This window comes from Acipenser ruthenus, chromosome 58 (genome assembly GCF_902713425.1).
Source record: "Acipenser ruthenus chromosome 58, fAciRut3.2 maternal haplotype, whole genome shotgun sequence".
Classification (NCBI taxonomy): Eukaryota; Metazoa; Chordata; class Actinopteri; order Acipenseriformes; family Acipenseridae; genus Acipenser; species Acipenser ruthenus.
In genome coordinates this window covers 1,211,134-1,216,873 of record NC_081246.1, presented here as the reverse complement: position 1 = coordinate 1,216,873, position 5,740 = coordinate 1,211,134, and positions in this window count along the sequence as shown.

Sequence of the window (5,740 nt, the reverse complement as noted above, 5' to 3'; positions counted from 1 at the left end):
CAGTTCTCAACTGTTGGATCAAGATAAAAGGGTGTCTATTATGGAACAGGGAAAACAATCTACAGCGCTGTCATTAATTCCAGCATCAAATACTGCAGCGCCGCCTACAGCTTCTTCCAGTCCAGCCCTAATTTCAGCCAGCGAAGCAGATTCTCCAATATACAAACACGCTACTGCATCTACATACGGATCCTCCTCTCCAACTGCAGCTAGACGTCACACAATATCTCCACAAATCAGACGTAACATTCTCAAAGGTAAGGACATTAATCTTGTTTCACTATTAATGACAACTTCGGAATTCTTGGACCATAGAGTAGTCGATTGTGGAGAATTGGCGGTAACTCTAAAATCCAGAGATCCCAGACTGCTTAAAAATCTTACATTAGGGGAGTTTGTCCTTGCTTTCTCCATATTCAGAGATGTGTTATGCTCGGTATATCCTAACCGCAGAGCTGAATTGGAATCTTACGAATACTACATCGTGGAGCTGTCTGTCAGATATGGAGGGACTATGTTTTATGAGTATCATAAAGCATTCTCTGCAAAAGCAGCAGCTATATTGGCAGCAGATAATCACTTCATCAATTGGGCAAAACCTGATCCAGATCTATTTAATAGAATTTTTGGTGGTCTAAGGGCTAACGCATGTAGGGTCTGCGCTTCAACAGCTCACTCAACATCCCTCTGCCCTAAAGCTGCAATTGCATCAACTTCTAAAGCACCCGGTTTCGCCGCTAATTCATACAGATCTTCAGTACCTAATCCTATACATTCTTCAGCTCACCTCGATCAATCCACAAGGAAAGACAAATACGGACGCAGTATTAAATTTTCAGGAGGAAGACAAATCTGCAACAATTTCAATACTGGCTTCTGTTCAAATAGGCAATGCAATTTTATCCACATGTGCAGCAATTGCGGTGACGCTCACGCTAATACAATCTGCCCTTTAAAACGCAAGTGACTTTCCCCGATGCTCACAGTCTTTACTCCTATAAGCATCCTGGCGTTATCAAGTAAATTACAGAATCATCCCGACAGTAACTTAATTAATTACCTGATCGACGGATTAAAAAATGGTTTTTCAACCGGTCTTACTCAAATTCCTTCTTCCTCGTTTCAAAGCAAAAATCTTTATTCAGCGACTCAAGATCCACAATCAGTGCAGTCTCGCATCGAAAAAGAAATTAAAAAAGGATTTATAGTCAGTCCATTTTTAGCTCCTCCTTTTCTAGTATATAGAATTAATCCTATCGGCATTGCCACGAGGAAAATGTCAGGAAAAAAGCGTCTCATTATTGATTTATCAGCACCACGGGGGTCAAGCACCAGCAGCATTAATTCATTAATTCCCCAAGATCAATTTTCCCTGCATTACATCACTATTGCAGATGCAATACATTCAATTAAATTAGCAGGTCGTGGTTCCTGGTTAGCAAAAGCAGAAAGGCCAAGAGAGAGATAGAAATCAATATTGCTAAGGGGGCTAAAACAAATTCCAAAATGTTTTTCCAATATTATAACAGCAAGAGAACATTCAAAGAGGAGGTTAAATGTCTAAGAGACACAAATGGCAAAATCATAGATGAAGAAAAAAAAATAGCAAATATATGAAATGATTACTTTTCACAGGTTTTTACAAAGGAGGACACGGACAACATGCCCAACATGTCGACCTGTTCCTATCCAATTTTAAATAATTTTAGCATAACAAAAGCAGAAGTGTTAAAGGGACTAGGAGCTCTTAAAATAAACAAATCCCCTGGGCCAGATGAGATCCTCCCAATTGTACTCAAAGAAATGAAAGAAGTTATTTACAAACCGCTAACCAAGATCATGCAACAGTCTCTTGACACAGGGGTTGTACCGACAGACTGGAAAATAGCAAACGTAATACCGATCCACAAAAAGGGAGACAAAACCGAACCAGGTAACTACAGACCAGTAAGCCTGACCTCTATTATATGTAAACTTATGGAAACTATAATAAAAAGAAAATAACCTATATGGTAACAATATCCTGGGAGACAGCCAGCATGGTTTTAGGAAAGGGAGATCATGTCTAACTAACCTACTTGACTTTTTTGAGGATGCAACATTGAAAATGGACAACTGCAAAGCATACGACATGGTCTATTTAGATTTCCAGAAAGCTTTTGACAAAGTCCCGCATAAAAGATTCATTCTCAAACTGAACGCAGTAGGGAATCAAGGAAATGCATGCCCATGGATTAGGGAGTGGTTAACAGGTAGAAAACAGAAAGCACTGATTAGAGGAGAAACCTCGAAATGGAGTGAGTTAACCAGTGGTGTACCACAGGGATCAGTATTAGGTCCTCTGCTATTCCTAATCTACATTAATGATTTAGATTCTGGTAGAGTAAGCAAACTCGTTAAATTTGCAGACGACACAAAAATAGGAGGAGTGGCAAACACTGTTGAAGCAGCAAAGGTCATTCAAAATGATCTAGACAGCATTCAGAATTGGGCGGACACATGGCAAATGAAATTTAATAGAGAAAAATGTAAAGTATTGCATGCGGGCAATAAAAATGTGCATTATAAATATCATATGGGAGATAGTGAAATTGAAGAAGGGAATTATGAAAAAGACCTAGGAGTTTATGTTGACTCAGAAATGTCTTCATCTAGACAATGTGGGGAAGCTATAAAAACGGCTAACAAGATGCTGGGATATATTGTGAGAAGTGTTGAATTTAAATCAAGGAAAGTAATGTTAAAACTCTACAATGCATTAGTAAGACCTCACCTAGAATATTGTGTTCAGTTCTGGTCACCTCGTTACAAAAAGGATATTGCTGCTCTAGAAAGAGTGCAAAGAACAGCAACCAGAATTATCCCGGGTTTAAAAGGCATGTCGTATGCAGACAGGCTAAAAGAATTGAATCTATTCAGTCTTGAACAAAGAAGACTACGCGGCATTCTGATTCAAACATTCAAAATCCTAAAAGGTATAGACAATGTCAACCCGGGGGACTTTGATTTGAAAAAAGAAAAAAGGACCAGGGGTCATAAATAGAGATTAGATAAAGGGGCATTCAGAACAGAAAATAGGAGGCACTTTTTTACACAGAGAATTGTGAGGGTCTGGAACCAACTCCCCAGTAATGTTGTTGAAGCTGACACCCTGGGATCCTTCAAGAAGCTGCTTAATGAGATTCTGGGATCAATAAGCTACTAACAACCAAACGAGCAAAATGGGCTGAATGGCCTCCTCTCGTTTGTAAACTTTCATATGTCCTTATATTCTTATGTAGATATATCAGACGCATTTAAAGTAATGCCAATCCATCCTTCTCTCCGTCACCTGTTTGGTATATGCTGGGAAGGGAAGTTTTATTTTGCCACCCAATTGACTTTCGGCTGCCGCAGCAGCCCGAAGATATTTGATACCCTGTCAGAAGCATTATGCTGGATTCTTCTTAATGTCTATCATGTCCCATTCTTGCTCCACTTGCTGGACGATTTTTTATTAATTTCTCCTCCTTTAGATGCACCAGCAGAAGCGATTTCCAATCTTAAAAGCTTATTTTCTGAAGTTGGCATTCCGCTTTCAGAAGAGAAATCAGTCGGTCACCTTCATTCTTTGGAATTCCTTGGAATCATTCTAGATACAGAAAAGTTTGAAGCCAGCCTGCCTGAGTCTAAACTTAACCATATTCGTTTGCTCATTCAGGATTTTTAGATCAGTAAAACAATTAAAAAACGGGCACTGCTTTCATTGCTGGGTCACTTTAACTTCGCAATACGTATCATTCCACAGGGGAGGACGTTTATATCTCGACTGCTAGCGCTGGCATCAACAGCAAAAAATCTGAACTCCTATATAAATATCTCTTCAGAAGCTAGGAAAGACATTAAAATGTGGTCTGCGCTTATTCAGCACTGGAACAATCTCTCTATGTTTTATGATGATTTCATTTCAGCTCCACACGATATGGCTTTATTTACTGATGCCTCATCTCTGGGATTCGGAGGTCTATTTAACAATCAATGGTTTTGCAGTACATGGCCTAAGGAAATCAAGAACATATCTCCTCATCTAAAATCCACAGCTCTGCTAGAGATATACCCAATAGTAGCAGCTGCCCAGCTATGGGGTCATCTCTGGTCTAAGAAATCAATACTATTTTACTGTGATAATTCAACTACAGTGCATATTATAAATAAAGGACGTTCCTCTTCCCCTCTTATCATGCAACTGCTGCGGTGGCTAGTATGGATTTCAGTCTCTAATAATTTCCTAATACAAGCTCACCACCTACCGGGCATTTTTAATAATGCAGCTGATGCTCTTTCTCGTTTACAGATTTCCAAATTCCACAGTTTGCTGCCTACAGCTCTGCAATATCCAGCAGCAACGCCACAGTTCAATTTTCAACTAAATCCAACTATTAATAAACTTCTTATTTCAGCTCAAGATTACATGGCATCAGCACTTGCCCCATCTACCAGATCCTCGTATTCTACAGGTTGGGCATGTTATGTAACTTTCTGTTTACAAAGCAGGATTAATCCTACTCCATTCAACCAGGACTGGATCATGGCGTTCATATTGCATGCAAAGGACTCTCTACATCTGGCACCAGCTCAATCAGACTATATTTGTCAGGAATTCAGCATCAATTTCGCTTGATGTCCATCATTTCCCCAACTCTTATCAATTCCAGCGGTTCATCTCCTTTTACGAGGAATTTGCAAGTGCTCTCCGGCTCCATCTTCTGCTCGCCTGCCTATTTCTATAGCCATTCTCAGTAACTTGATTTCAATTCTCCGCCATGGCTGTTTTTCTCCATTTGATGATTTAACTATGGAAGTCATATGTCTATCCGCATTTTGGGGTTTTTTGAGATGTTCTGAATATACAGTTCCTTCTATTGCCAGCTTTCCTACCCTCGGTATCCACTGCAGTGACCTCAAGGTCATCCCAGATTCTCATTTCATCTTATTTCTTCGCATTTCAAAAACAGATCAACTGCGGCAAGGACAATGTATTCAGCTTTCTAAGATCAACTCTCTTCTGTGTCCCTTCACTTCCATGTTGAAGTACATTGTAGAACGCAAGGCCATTTCATCCTCCGACCCTTTGTTTATCAATTCAAGCCGGTCCATTGTATCAAGGCATTGGTTTTCAACACATCTTTTCACCGTGGTGTCCAGAGCAGGTCTTGCTTCGCAATTCTACACTCCACATTAATTTAGAATAGGGGCAGCTACTTCAGCTGCAAAAGCCAACATTAACCAGCATTTAATTAAAAATATGGGGCGCTGGACTTCATCAGCAGTTGAAAGTTATATTCGTTCTTCATCATCTGAAATATCCTCCGCACATCAGTCCATTGCTAGTATGTCCGGAGTGGGGACGACCTTTCTGCCTGAGCCACCAAAGATTTCCCCCTAAGAAATTAAATTAAAGAAAGGTTTTTTTTTTCTTTCCACTGTGCAGAGGGTCTTCACATAGTCATTAGGGTACAGTCTACTAACCCCTTTGTCACGTTAAGTGTTTGTTTTCTTTCGTCTAAATGTTTTCTCTTCTGTTTCTTCTTTCTTATGCATTGGCGGTTCTCTCTTTTTTCTTCTTCACGTTGCGTCAGCAGGGAGCCGGGGGTCCATCTTTTGGGGGGTTAGTGATTCCACTTTCTCCAACCCTTTGTTAAGCTCCGCTTCATTTACCTCATAGAGCAGGGTTCTCCATGAGTCAGAGGGGACCCCCGGC